General features: G+C 44.9%; 1 long non-coding RNA gene across 1 annotated transcript; it reads left to right on the top strand.

Moving 5' to 3' along the window:
• Positions 1 to 9,058: 9,058 nt before the first annotated feature.
• LOC144770474 (uncharacterized) lies at positions 9,059 to 15,227 on the top strand. Its single transcript, XR_013598907.1, has 2 exons — positions 9,059 to 9,201; positions 14,963 to 15,227. It is a non-coding gene; the product is annotated as an uncharacterized LOC144770474 (long non-coding RNA).
• Positions 15,228 to 15,926: the final 699 nt, after the last annotated feature.

Here is a 15,926-nt window from a genome sequence, read left to right as displayed (position 1 = left end):
TAGTTTCTGCAATTCTTGGATTAATTGGAAAAAATAGGAAAAAATACTATGCATGGAAGCAATGTTTTATGCTTACTTACACAATGGGTCAATGTATCAAACTTCAAACACCCATGACAAAAAAAGGTCGTCATGTCAAGGTCTATAGAAACAAGCATTTACAATGCAACGGTTTCGCCTTTGGAAAAGTTTGAGCTATCGGCATTGTGAATTACAAACTTTTTATTTATGTGTTGGTTTTGAAAACAGATAAATAAATGGCATTGTCATTTACAATGGCAATAGCTTAATCTCTCGCAAATGCGATTTGTATTGCATTTTCAATGCAATAGGTCACGTATTTAAGCAAGTTTATGCTATTGACATTGCAAATAATTCGTTTTATTTATGTTTCAAAAACCAAAACATAAATAAAAGGTCTCACACTGCTGTCTCTCTCACACTGCTGACTCTGCCTTGAACACACCCACTGCTGTCTCTCTCACACACACTGCTGTCTTTCTTACAGACACTGCTGTCTCTCATACACAATGTCTCTCACACTGAAGGTGTGGGTTGTTTCCAGCTCATCCCGGCTCCCCAGGTTTACAAAAAAAAATCTGATACGATATAAAGGGCTTTAATGCTTTTGGGTCAAGTTCCCGATATAAAAAAAAATGAACAAAAAAAAAAGTTGCATTACCACCTAAACAGAAAACTCGCTACTACTAATATATGAGGAGGACACTACCAATTCTAGTAAACAAAAAAAACACCAACGCTCCAATTTAAACAGAAAATACACCCCCCCCCCTTGCATGCAAATAGAAAACATACACGCTAATACAGCACACTTCCACTTATACGTAAACAGAGCACACACTACAGCTTGTATTTAACCAGAACACACACCACTTGATTGTGAACAGAAAACACACAACCACCAGAATGTAAAACAGAAAACACACAACCACCAGAATGTAAAACAGAAAACACACAACCACCAGAACGTAAACAAAATAAATACTGCCAATTGCGGCTAAACAGAAAACCCTACCATTTGACTGTGAACAGAAAACACTACCACTTGCACGTAAATAGAGGAAACACTACCACTGGCAACAAAATACAGAAAACACTACAACTCGCTTGATTGCCAACAGCAATCCTGAGGGCCCCAGGATTAAACACGTGCCAAGTGAGTGCTGGGTGAGTGACTGAGCGCAAAGATGGAAAAGTGAGGGGATAGATGGGCTGCTGGACTAGTGGGTGAGAGCATGAATGGATGAACAAGGTCTAATAAGTACAACTCTCTGGGGTCTACCTTGTCCAGCTTTCTGGCGGTGATATTGCTATAGGGAGCACAACGAGAACCTGTGCAAAAGTACAGTCACCCAAGAACAAAGGGTACAACAGTCTCCTGAGGCAGATGTATATGAAACTAGATCCCCCAACAATAGTACCCATCAGCAGGGACACAAGGGACTAGGAACCACACATTTTCAAGGGGCAATTTGAAGTTGTGGGTATTGGTGTATATTTAAAAAGAAAAATATCATGGTCTGCAGGCCTTCAGCATAGCCAATTTAGTAATTCTAGAAGTACTAATGTTGTAATCAATCTCCAAAAGTGCCACTTGGTTGTAGCATGCAAGTACATTTTGGTTGTCACCAGAATCTCTATTAAACTTCACAAATTGCTTGTAATCAAGTGGTTGCCAAAGAGGACAACCTTTTTTCTTCTAATGAAAATTGATGCAAAAAAACTCTAAAACCCCTAGGAGAGGCAACAAAGCAGCTCCAATGGGGTGAAAAAATAAACAAGAGAAAGGGCTGTGATGTGTTCTGTACTCTAGTGATGATGTAACCACTGTATCATCAATAAAATGCTGACAATGAATGGGGAGACGGATTCCAGTTGGAGATATCACGAAGAGCGGACCTTTGAGCAGCTTCTGGTGTGGATGAGGTCTCAGTTTTTTGCGAACCTAATAAAAAGGGTTTTGGACTTTTGCTGCTGTTGTAAAAGACTCAGTTGGATCCTAACAGATTGCTTTAAACCCTATCACCAATGTCGAATACAACTGCACAAAAGCAATTCTGGCTGCAGAGATGCCACACACTAGCAAGAAAAACATACACCTTAGTACCCACAGCATCAACCTACAGAAATCATGCCCTGGTGTGTCAAAAAAATTCAAACCCGGGGCAGAGAGGAAACTACAAACAAAGAGCCAGAAAACGTCACTTGCTGGTTTTAACGCTATATTAAACTATGTAATTATGTTTTACTACATTTCATGGAAGTTAATAAAACTAAATTACTATTAGTCAAGCAAGATACGGCAAACCACTTTTTTTTGCTATTTTAACACCAAGTCATACCGCCTACATAACTGCTATGCAACATACCAAAAGCAAAAGAGTGGCCAGGAAAGAAAATGTCTCTGCAATACATTTTTGGGTCACAATTGTCTCCTGTATGTGAAAATGACGCAAAATGGCATAATGCAAAATTGAGAAGTTTTGCCTATTTCGCGTAATGCAAAATTCAGGAATTTCGCCATAGGGATTTCAATTTTGCCCAGGCTTAGCTTTTAACACCCTTGTTAAATTCTTAACTCCCATACAAACTTTTAAGTTTATGGGACTTGCCAAGCATTGCCAATGTCAATCATTTTGATTCCTCTATACTGAGAAGGTTTTCAGTAAGCTTAACTAACATGCAAAATAAGGGCAGCACGAACAGGTAAAAGGCAGGTGGTGATAGCAGCAGCTCAAGATTGTACAGAAATAGTTTATAAAAAGCCGAATGCGTACAATTTGGGCTGCACAGGAATGGCAGGCAGAAGTGCACACTTATTCAGACACAGAACAGTTACTCAAGTGCGAACTCCCTTGCATACAAAGCATAATAAATGCCTATGATGTGGAACTGCCGGCATCCACAGAGAGAGGGAAAAGAGAAAGGAAATAAGGAAAAGAGAGTGGAGGGTAGGAAAATAAAGCAAAGAATGAATAGAAACAGTAAGTAATAACGTGATTTAAAAAGAGACTGAAGTAGCATTGTCAGTGCAATATCTTGGTCAATGAGAATCCACACATGCACACGCACACACACACAAACACACACCCATGCACACATGCACACACACACCCACACCCACACGCACATGCACGCACACACACACACACACGCACATGCACACACACACTTTCTCTAAAATACATTTAAAGTGGTTTCTCACAAATTTTCTACTTTAAGTTGACATTTGAAAGTGAAAAATACCCCCTTTTGCTGATTTTGTCCTATTTAACTGGCCTTAACAAAGATATGCTGGCTACTCAGCTAAAATGTGCATAAGAAACCACAGTAAATTCGTCAATCGATGGCGGCCGTGATGTCAGCCGTGTAAGCTGGTGTTTGACTCCTCTGGTCCGTGACTATCCTCCTAGCTCAATTTCAATATTCCTTTCCCTGAGCACTTTAAAGGATAATATGTGTGCCAAAAGAACATGCTAATAGAGTTTTCTGTACTTTATGGCGCTTATCTGCCGATTGAACTACGTGAGATTGGGACTCACCGTTAAGCTGCTCTGGGTGTGGCGGGCGGCTCCTCGCTTCTATCTCCGCACACCTGGGTCGACACCCACACAACTCCACAACTCCACAGACCCGAGGAAGTGATTCCTGTTGCGAGCAAGGCACCTCGCTCGACAACATGCCTCCGAAGCCCCAAACAAAGGCGGCTGGTGCAGCGTTGAAAGCCCGCTCCTCGGCTCGGGTGAACACAGAAGCTGAGCCTAAGGCGGCTGCCCCTGCAGATGCGAGTGCGAAGGGACGTCCGGCAGCTCCCACGAAGTCTCTCTCTCCAAACATGATTCCGGCGGCAGCTATGGGAAAACAAGCACCTACGAAGACACAGGGGGCGGGGGAGGACACGGACGGCGGGAGGAGGGCGGGAGAGGACACGAACGGCGGGAGGGGGGCGGGAGAGGACACGAACGGCGGGAGGGGGGCTGGAGAGGACACGAACGGTGGGAGGGGGGCGGGAGAGGACACGGACGGCGGGAGGGGGCGGGAGAGGACACGGACGGTGGGAAACGTGCACAGGACAGCGAGGGAGGGGCGGGGAGGCACACGGAGGGGGCGGGAATGGACAGCGCATCTGAATTCACTTTCAGTGAAAGGGGAGGGAACGGGAAAAAACGTAACTCCGCCCTGGGAAAAAATCTCGGGAACGCCCCCGAATCTGGTCCGGCCTTGACGGACAGATCCGGCACTCAATGGCTAGCCTCCATTTATGGAGCTAGCCAATGAGAGCCGGGGGACGTTCCCGAAGTGCTTAGTGTCGACATAGGATTTCACCTGCGCTGAAAAGCTGCGCAGAGCGCAGCCTTTCGACAGGCGAAACCCAAAAAGGAACGATTCAGCAGCATTATTTGTTTCGACCAGGCTTCACGTTTCAACAGCATTATTTGTTCAGACTAAGCTTCACGTTTACAGTACTGGCCAACCGATAGAGTGCCCAACGCTCAGACAACCTAAGAATGTTCACGGTGCTAGAGGTTGAGCACAACGCTCGAGTTCAGTTGGCAAACTTTAGAACCCTAATAGCCACATAGCCTTAACGAAGCGGTGTTATGCTTCATAACTAACTTACATGGAGAAGCAAGGCATCGGGCTTCATAGGCGCGCGGCTTTAGGAAATCTTCACGCCAGCGTCTATGTGAAAAAAACGGTAATATCACTCGTCAATAAACATATCGCCTATTTTCGAACATTTTGGAGTCAAGTATTCTTAATTCACTCGAATCAACACAGCCTGTACTTGGGGTCAAAATAAGAAGTCAAAATTGTCAGGATTACAGAACACGGGGTAACTAACAGCACTTACATTTCTGCTGACGGCTCCCCGCAGCAAACCTAACGCTGTCTCTCCCGCGGCCTGATGGACACGCAAGTACCTGAGTGTTGTTTTCCCCAAATGTTTGCACTACGAGACTTTTGTTCGTTAAACAAAAATTATATAGTTGGATAGGGATGTAATGCCCGCAGCGCTCTAGTCGCTGCACGCACACACGCATCCCTACATCCGCAGGCCAGACGTGGCCTGCGGGGTTAATAAAAGGATGACGCTCGCTCGGGGACCTCACTTCCGACAGTTACCCAGCGTCGGTGTGGTTCACTCCGCTCTGCCCCCGCGCTACCTCACATGCCCACGGGAGGCCAAGGTTACCCCACCACGCAACCCACAACACTAAGTAACCCAGTCGGAATGGACGGATCTGGTGTGAACAGAACAATGTCTGTAAGCACTTGAGCTTTTCCAGCGTCATAGTGTTTTGTTTATGTGCTTTATAACAATTTTCATTTTATTAAAAATAAATAAGGCTATTCCAAGTGTTGTACAGTGTTAGCGATTGGTCGGATTGGTTCTATAGATTATTAGTGACTGGAGAAAACAGATTTTTCTATTGCAGGTTCAAACAACGAATGCAAGTGACTTAGTTTCCTTTTTTTACAGTCCTGTAGTGAATGTTATTCAGCGCTCTGAAGTGGTCCCAGAGACGCTTAGTGCTATGCAAAGTAACAAAAATACATTTTCAGGTAGCAACAAACAGTAAGTGATGTAACTCCCATTGCTTTCTGGTTAAAAGAGTACTTATCAAAGATGCACCAGTCTCATCGCTGTGCGTCATTTAAACTTCGGTTTCTTGTACTGCATGTTCCAACCGGGACAAATCTGCGCGGTGATTTATTTTAGATGCAATAACTATTTGAGATAATGGAAATCAAAAAGAGTGCAATTTAATTAGAGAGCACAGGGAATTAGATATTGTTTATGAATTGTGTTGTGTGACTAATTCCAATCCAACGTGGTGGTGCTGCCGACATTAATTATAGAAAAGGAATCACGCTCGGTGGTGCCGTCCAGCGTGCTCCAAGTTTCCACAGAGGCACCGCTGTGATGAAATGTGTAGCGAGAGGTAGCCCAGTACAGCAAGATTTCTTTTTTGCTGTTTAATGAAATCCTTGTCGAGGTATTAAATAAACGTGTTTTTTAATAGCTTTGTAAAACATACTTCTTTTTAGTTTCTAGCGTGTTAGCCGGGATTTGAACTCGGGACCATAACAAACACCGCTTTTGCACTTTTATATGGACTAACCCTGGGCGAAGAACTACGCTCCGTTCGCGGAGCTTGCGGAGTTTCGGCAGCTCCGCGTTCCGCGGAGAACGCGTAGCTGTCGATAACTCCGCGATCCGGTGCGTAGCGTAGTTCTCGCTCGCTGAATAACATTATCGCGTGCGCGGCAATGGCTTACCTTCGTTCTGCGTTCGTTTTTTCCTGGTCGCTTGTGCCACCATGTTTGGAAACACTCTCGCACAGTCCCGTGCGACTGTGCGAACGCGATAACGTCATTTTGATGCGAGATAGCGTCATAAGGATGCGCGAGGATGCTTTTTGGTAAGATCGAGTTGCCGAACACGCAGAAACTGCATTCTTGCACAGAATAACTCGCGAGCATGTTAAAACCATAATAAATTACCATTTTGGTTAGGAAAAAAAAGCAAAAAACCTTAAAGTTGTACCTTTGGCTTTATTTTTAGGGGGGAAGGACCCCTCTTTTTGTTTCTACTCTTGTTTTGCAGAGTAAGGAGGAAGGGCTCTTGAGTTTACAACTTCCTGTTCCTGTCCACCAGGCTCCTCCCAGTGCTTTGTCCATGTGGTGCTCACTTTCCTTTGGATTTTGAGCTGGAAGGATCACTTTCTGTCTGTGTTGGCTGCATTACTGATTTACCTTGGATTTAATGAGGACTTTTTGAATTGGAATTCTCTTTTTCAAGTAAGTTTGTGTAATGTATGAGTGATGTAGACTTGTGCTTGTTTGATTTGATTTTTTTTTTAACAACAGTATTCAATCCTGGAATGAAATTATTGATGGAGGCCTGTACTTTCATGAGGTCCCAAATTGTAATTTTTTTCTAACATTGCATTTTGTGGAATTTAAAATGTTTCTAATTTTTAAGCCAATATCTGACCCTAGTACCCCATGTAGTTAGTGTGTAGGCATGCATGAGTTCATTGTATTAACTTTCTGTGGTTGGCCTGGCCATGTGTTGGCGGCCATTTAATGTTTCCAGCCACTTTGCTCTTGCCATAGGCCTCCAACCTTGTGGCCTACTCTGGCAGTAGGCCATAGGTACTACTCATAGGGTCATGAAAGTTAATCAACTGTTTTTGTGGTGTACCCTTAATGTGAAAATCATGGATGGCTTGGATTGATATAGAAAATCTTATTTTTATGTGTGGGGTATTTCTGGTTTTGGGTGTGTTTAAACTTTAAATACTCTGTCAATTTCTGCCATTAGGTAACCCTAGGAATACAGCTTGGGTAGTTTTGGTAACTTCGCACCATGTGAGCACGTGAACTTACATTTTTTGTCTTGTTCGCGCACTCAATGTACTTGCTCGGGAACGCGAACACGACTTTTTATTCCGTTCGCGCTGCCGAACATGCCGATTTAGCATTCTCGCGGACAATATGTCCCGAGTTGCATAAAAGTTTCTCAAAAATGTTGCAGGTCTTTCTTGTGCACCTAAAAATTCCTCATTTATGTTATGTTCTCATTTTGGTAGTAGTTTTCTCTTTTTGGAGCATGGACCACTTCCATTTTCTCTCCTCTGTTATTTTTTTTTTTTTTTTGGGGTGGGGTGACCAATTTGGGCGGTGGTGTGGTGTGTCCATTTTCTGAAGCAAAGCATTGTCCCTTTGCCATAGGCATTATTGTCTGTCTTCTCTTTCTTGTCATGTTGTTGTTGGTGGCCAGGCCATGTGGTGGCGGCCATTTTGTGTATGCTTCCTTTGTGATTTATTTTGCCATGTTGTTGTTGGTGGCCAGGCCATGTGGTGGAGGCCATTTTGTATATACATCCTTTGTGATTTTGCCATGTTGTTGTTGGTGGCCAGGCCATGTGGTGGCGGCCATTTTGTGTATGCTTCCTTTGTGATATATTTTGCCATGTTGTTGTTGGTGGCCAGGCCATGTGGTGGAGGCCATTTTGTGTATACATCCTTTGTGATTTTGCCATGTTGTTGTTGGTGGCCAGGCCCTATGTCGGCGGCCATTTTGTGTGTCCTTCCTTTGTGCTTTTGCCATAGGCATAGGCCTCCAACCTTGTGGCCTACTCTGGCAGTAGGCCATAGGTACTACTCATAGGGTCATGAAAGTTAATCAACTGTTTTTGTGGTGTACCCTTAATGTGAAAATCATGGATGGCTTGGATTGATATAGAAAATCTTATTTTTATGTGTGGGGTATTTCTGGTTTTGGGTGTGTTTAAACTTTAAATACTCTGTCAATTTCTGCCATTAGGTAACCCTAGGAATACAGCTTGGGTAGTTTTGGTAACTTCGCACCATGTGAGCACGTGAACTTACATTTTTTGTCGTGTTCGCGCACTCAATGTACTTGCTCGGGAACGCGAACACGACTTTTTATTCCGTTCGCGCTGCCGAACATGCCGATTTAGCATTCTCGCGGACAATATGTCCCGAGTTGCATAAAAGTTTCTCAAAAATGTTGCAGGTCTTTCTTGTGCACCCAAAAAAACAGAATTTGTCATTTGGTTGTTGTTTTGGGAGCCTGGGCAGGGGTTTCTTTGTATGTGTTTTTGCGGTGTTATGTTTACAACCTCTGTCTTAGCCATGGGCTATTTATTCCTTGCACATTAACCTGTCATGTGCAGCAGGCATCCTCGTTTTTCTGTCCATATTGGTATCTATAGGCCTGCTTGACTTTATTGGTTCTTTCTGGACTTCATGTGGCCTTTGAGCTGTGGTGCTGCTGGACTGGTATTATTAGTCTTCTGTTTTGTCTTTTATACATTGACCTGTGTGTCTTTCAATTGTTCATGTTGCCTTACTGCTTGTTTGACTGATGTTGTTCTGCCTTCTTTACTTGTAGGTGCACAAAAAAGACTGAGGAGGTGCTGGTTGTTTTTTCATCCATCGCTCGTTCTACCGCCAGACGGACGTCCTTCAGTTGTACGCCACGTGGGGTGTGTGACTCATCTGACCAGACATCTCTGCAATTTGTGCTGCTGTGAGCTGACTGACATCAGAAGAAGATGGGCCCTAAGAAAGCTACCAGGTCCTCCACCACAAAGAAAGTTGCTGCGAAGAAGGAACAGCAGAAGGAAGTGTCACTTAAGTCTGGTATGGACCCCAAAACCTTTTTTGGCACCCCAAAAGGTACGCCTGCAGCAGCGGGGTCTGGGGTGCAAGCTGGGACCAGCACATCTGCATTAGTGGGGGCAAGCCAGCATCCCAGGGCCAAGCACATGATGAGGGTCGAAGAGGTAGCCAGCCTTCTGCTTGCGAGCAGTGATACTGAGCCAGAACTAAACTTATCGCTGTCTCAAAGTAGTACACAATCCACGCAAGATGGAAGTGCTCAACAACCACCGCCAGCAGTAGATGTTCAACAACCACAACCACCGCCCGCAATAGGAGTTGTTCACCCACAACCACAACCACTTCCCGCAACAGTTGTTGAACAACCACAACCACCGCCCGCAACAGTTGTTGTTGAAAAACCCCAGCCCGCAATAGTACTTCCTCAAGAACAACAACCACCATCTCCGCACCAAATAGTAGTAGTTGTTCCTCCCGAAGTCGGGGCAGTTCAGGAAGTAGAGCCTCCTTCCGAGCAAGAAGAAGAGGAAGCCACTTCTGTAGGTGATCTATTTCCTTTGAATTCACCAAGGGAAAGGAGGGTTAGTGCATCGAGTTCTTCGCAAAGCATCCCTTCCGATGACCTTGATACGGATTGGCAGCCACAACTATCTGCGCATTCAAAGGAGAGACATCCCAAGAAGACCATGCTAGGAAAAAGGAAGTTTCCAGCCAGGCTTGAACTTATGGAGGTCGATGTAGGTGAGCAGGATACTGCTGGTGATAAAGACGGGTCTGACACTGTCATCATCACAAGCGTTATTCCTGGTGCAGAGGATGTAGAGACAAACATTTTCACCCTATCCAGAAATGCTGCAATGACTGATGAGCAGGTACCACGCATAACTCCTACACACTCAACACCCACAGTAACACCAGCTCCAATTTTTTCAACAGCGAAGGCCCGGCAGCATCCGACATCCAGCAGAAGCGCCACTTCAACAGAAGGAGGTAGTGGCAGTACTAGGACTGAGCTGTCCCATAGTGAAATTCCACAATCCTCCAGTCCATCCGGCATTGGCAGTGGGTCCTCCTCTTCCTATGGCAGGAGACAAAAGTTTACCTCCCCAGTGTGGGACTTCTTTACGGTTCACCCAGTTCAGGAGAACATTGCTGTATGCACCATTTGTCATGCCAATGTTAGTCGTGGTAAGCTTGGTACAAACTATGGGACTGGAGACCAAACGACCCATTTGAAAAAAACACACGTGATCAGGTGGGAGAACCACCTTGCAAGCTTAAAAAATGTTAGCACTCGTGTTGGTGGGGATACAGTGGTACAAGGTCCACTCATGGTTGATCAGGAGGTAGAAGAAGAGGGAGACGATGACCTTCTATCTAGGAGTGGTACACAATCGACCCCTGTCGCCAGCACTGGAGTGGTAAAGACCACATCCTCCGCATCTGCAACTTCTCAGTGGCACCAGAGTCAGCTGGAAACACCAAGGAGTGCAAAGTCTGCGATGCAAGGTGGTCCGTCTAGCACAACTCAAAGACATGCAAAGCAGCTTACCATTCCTAGCATGTTAAGGCAGGAGGGAAAGTACGAGCGGAACCACCCAGTAGCACGTTTATACAATGCCAAACTTGCGAAAATGTTAGCACTGGACCTTCTCCCATTTTCATTTGTTGAGGCTGTTGGATTTCTGGAATTAGTGGCAACCCTCTGCCCAAAATGGAACGTTCCCAGTCGCTACTATTTTGCCCGAGTGGCTGTTCCAGCACTACACCACGATGTGCTGGAATTGATTGGGAAAGCCTTACAACAGAGTGTTGTCCATTGTATCCACCTGACAACAGACATGTGGAGCAGTTGCGATGCTACAGATTTCATGTGCATCACCGCACACTGGATCTCTTTTGCAGGTGTTAAAGACAAGTTAACTTCAGGCCTCCGTGACGTTGCTGGAATTTTTAATGATACGCGCAGACATGCAACTATAGCCATGTTTGGTATGGACAAAAGTCATACTGCTGAAAACATTTTGTCTGACTTTAATGACAAGGTCTTTGAATGGCTGAAACCAAGAGGCCTTAAGATTGGTTTTGTTTCCACCGACAATGGCAGTAATGTAGTGAAGGCAATGAGAGAAGGACATTATTTCAGGGTACCCTGTTTGGCACACTGCATAAACTTAGTCGTGCAAGACTTTCTGAAAAATGAAGCCAAAGTCAGCAACATAATGGCCATCTGCAGAAGAATATGCACGCACTTTAACCATTCTTTCAAAGGACGGAAGCTGCTACGGGTCATTCAGCAAGAGCATAGGTTGCCAGTCAAAGCACTGATACAGGAGGTCCCAACACGTTGGAACTCAACTTATTTCATGCTTGAGCGTCTCTTTGAGCAGTACATCCCACTGAATGCTTATGTCATGTCAAGAAGATTAGGGGATCCTACAGTTAATCTTAAAGCCCTGACCATTGAGATGTGGCAGTGGGACCTCATTAAATGCATCACAGAGATGCTACAACCCTTTGAGGTCTTCACACGTGCAGTTAGCAGGGAGGACTGTACTATGGGCCAAGCCATCCCATTGTTGTACATGCTTGAGCAACAGGTGAAGGAGGTCTGTGAAACATACGAAGGTGACGAACAAAAAGTTGATGCATATACCTTAGCCAAGGGCTTAGTCAACCGCTTGTGTGAAAATGTAAGGCTCAACAATATTGTGTCAGGTGAACATTACATAACTGCAACAATCTTGGATCCACGGTACAAATTATTTGTCAGTAGTAACGAAGTAATTCCATTTTCAGATGAGGATGTTGACAAGTACAAAACTTCCATAGCTGCGGAAGCTAATGAGTTAGAAACTGAACGGCTGTTACTTAAAGGCCTGCCACTGCCAGCCCAGGCCAGTCCAAGTACTCCTGACGCAAGTTCTTCACAGCGTGAGAGCAGTGCGTCTGCTTTCCAGCAGGCACCAACAGTACCAAAAGCAGCACCTACACGATCTGATTCAGCAGACCCAACCAAAAGCATAACTGCTTTTTTTCTACAGAAAGGGATGGGTAAGTCCGTTGCTGTTGCAAAGGGAAAAGAGGACCAGCAAAGCCGAGCACCAATGAACATTGAGCGGATGGTTCAGGCCTATCTGGATGACACAACAGAGGTGTTCATGGAGCAAAGCCCATTGGTCTATTGGTATGAAAGAAGGAGACAGTGGCCAGTGCTGAGCAGGCTGGCGATAAAGTATCTGGCTTGTCCTGTAGCCAGTGTCTCCTCTGAGCGGGTTTTCAGTGCTGCTGGTGCCATTGTCACATCGAAAAGGACTAGTCTCTCCCCCAAAAGCGTGGAGCGGCTGACAATGATAAAAATGAATCAACGCTTCATACCACCAGACTATCAAGTACGTGAATCACCGCCGGATGAAGAAAGCGAGTGTGAAGAAGACGTCCTCACTACTGGGTTACATGACCTACTTCTGTCTGAACACACAGAGTTTGAGGACGAGCTCCTCTTCCCTGACAACTAGGACAGGTATGTTAAAGGAATGATGCAATGCATTGCATAGGATTGTTTAGCCGACTCTGAGCAAATGTGCATGGAATTAAAGTATACTAGTAGTAACTTCAGACTCACGTGATGGGCAATTTTCCCATGTTATTTAATAATATAAATTATTTATGCACTTGTGACCCTACTACTACAGGTGCAGTCAGTACTTAATTTATCGTTCGTAGTGCATGTTCATGTTGCACAACGTACATTATTTGGTGAAACAGTCCCCCCTCCACCCCCCCAACAAACACAAATGAACTTCAAATGTTTTCTTGTGAAAATAATATCTTTGTTTTATTTTTATATTTTAATAATGATAATAGAAAAATAAAATATATAACAAATGTAACCCCCTGACCCAGAGCTGTCCCTACCCTCCCCTAACCCCAACCAAATTTCAACCCAAATGTACACCCCAACTCCCACATCCCACCCACCAACAAAAGGATTAAAAAAGGGGCAAAAAACAGGGTCCATTTCAAAGCCGGCGGGCTTTCAGGTGTTTGTCCACCAGTATCTTGACACGCTCCTCTAGACCGTCCTCCTGCTTCTTCCGCTCCTCCTCCAACTTCGCTACCCGGCGGAGAATCTTTGCTTTGAAATCACGGCACCTACACTTGCATGCATGTTGTTGTTGTTGTTGTTGTGGGGGGGCCGCCGAAGATGTAACAATGCGGCGGCGGGCGGCTGCCTGACCACGGCGACGTAGTCCTGCAGGCTTGGGGCCCGGGGCATTGGAAGAGGCAGCAGCTGCTGCCGCCGCCTCCTCCTCCTCCTCCTCGGCCTGATCCACCAGCCGGCGGTAGGCCTCTACAATTGCCTGCAGTTTCCGCTGCCGGGCCCGGACTGCCAACTCCTTCCTGGTTGGTTTTTGGGAAGGAGTAACTATAAAGAAAGAAACAGAATTGTTAATCCAAACTCCCCGCAAATCAAGAACACAACATTGATTCAACACATAGTGGGCGGCACAGTAGCACTAGCAAGCAAGCTGAGTACCAGAAATTGTGTTGCGTCTATCTTGAACATTCTACAGCCTCTATTAATTTTTCGGACTTTTTGTCACGGCTTTATGCCTGCCCTATTAGCATGGGTGTACTTCAACGGTCACACACATTAGAACGAACACCTGTCTTTTACATATCTCCTTTTGTTCCGGGAAGGCGGGAACACTCTCAAAGTAACATTAATTAACAGGGGGCAGCTAGTAGCACATGTCTAGTAAAGACTATAATACTTTATACCGCGCAACAAACCTTATTTGGTTTGTGTTTCACCAGCAACGACCCATGCACCCAGTCGTCCCCTCCTTCCCTTGCCTTTGGGTTTGCCCAAAACACCGCTGCTGCTGAGACTATCCACTAACCACCGGTATTGGGTGTGTCTCCCAACCACGCTGGCAGCTGTGTTTTCCCCTTTACATGCTTTAACAACAACCCATGCATCCGACTGCTATCAGGCACTTGCATTACTGTAGTGGTAATGCTTAGCATGCTAATGACAAGTAAAGGTAACATCATATATTTTCCAGTAGAGTACAGTGAGAAAGTTTTCCCCTCCCACCAAGTAATGCAGATCACTATTGAATGTAACTTACCATCGCCCGCCGCTGTTGGCTCCCCCCCCACTGCTGCTGGTGTAGGTGCCTCTGTTCATCCTGTCCCCGCCGGGAGCGCTGAAGCTGCGCCGCTGTCCCCGTCGGCACTGGTCGATGGTAAGGGTTCTGCACCTATAAAAATAAGTACGCCTTTTTAGATGGATGCACAGCCCCCTTTGTACTTGTTCACCAAGAATGGAGTTCTTAAAAACAGTTAAGTCCAACGTACGTAATCAGTATGAGTCCACATTGCATAGTACAGCAGAGTCACTACACATATTATTAGCATTCATTGTTATGGTATGGTACCCAAGCTCATCTCATCTATCCTGCTACTCTAGTCCTTGGAAATTGGAAGTGAACTATGTAACCTTTGTACATCAATGTATCCAGTTTTGCGCATGTGTTAACTCGCAGCTTGTTGCGCAGTACGAGAAGACGCTCTGGGGCAACACATCATTGTTCAATGCATACACCTGAAGAGGTGGGAAAGTAAAAGGGCCCGTATTTAAGTTTTCTATGTGGATTGTGGGATAGAGTTTGCTTACAGGTTACAACTTCTTTTTAGCATGGCTGCATAAAACTGGCATAAATGTATTTAATACTGTCTAACGTGCACCACTTTTGTCATTATTTTTCGGCAGGTGAGAAGATTGCCTTCTACGAAGCGGACATTTCCATAGCTTACAAAAAAAGAGGAATATCTGACCAGTATACGTTGGTGAGAGGTCTCCGATAGTTGCCACATTTCCCTATTGTGCACTAGTAGCTGTACAAATGTTGATTACTTTATTATGCCTGTTTTAACTCTGGATTTTTTCTGGTGGGCCCTTCAACGTATTGGACGGAAGCACTTAAAAACATTGATGTTACTTACTTACTTCTAACAAAATAAAGCTTTTGAATGACCACTTTGACTCTGAAGTTTATTTTCAGTGTCTGTTGTCTTAGAGACTCACACGAGTGAGTGAGCAAAAGGGGGTTTCTTAGGTAACGGTTTGTGTCCTAAAAGCATTCGGCATCTTGGTATTGGGGTTCAGGAGTGTGATTTGAACAATAGACCAATGACTCAGGCCATATAGGCTGACGTTCAGTGAATTGTGCGTTCCTCAGAGTTCTGTGACTGAGGTGTAAGTAAGGTCCAACCTGCCTATCAGTACCAACAACATCCAATTTTCGTGTGCATAGTTACATAGTTGTGTAATATGTATATAACTCCATAGGAGATAGAAGAATACCCACAAGACTAGTAGTGGTATACTAACGTTTACAAAAATACTAGACAAACATCATTCTGGATGCCTACTTGGTTGCTGTCAATTGACAAAGCACTGCAGACACATTACAGAGGAAAAAACAAGCACTGTTGGACTTACTGGGGACAGCAGCAGGATCCTCAGTAGAGGAGCTCTGTGTAACTGGTGGTTCACCCGCCGACTCGGTCCCTGTATTCTGCTTGCCCCTGGGTTCTGTGGTTCATGTAAAAAATAATAAACAAAGATAAAAACATTGAGTGATGTGAAACATAGACATCATTGCAAATCACACTGCTACAGTGGAACAGAGCCGGAGGCAACAAATCCATGCCAGGGGCCGCAACGCAAATAT

The sequence above is a fragment of the Lissotriton helveticus genome, chromosome 1_1 (genome assembly GCF_964261635.1).
Source record: "Lissotriton helveticus chromosome 1_1, aLisHel1.1, whole genome shotgun sequence".
NCBI classification, from domain to species: Eukaryota; Metazoa; Chordata; class Amphibia; order Caudata; family Salamandridae; genus Lissotriton; species Lissotriton helveticus.
The sequence above is the reverse complement of the archived record's forward strand: the minus strand, read 5'-3'. Positions and strand labels throughout refer to the sequence as shown.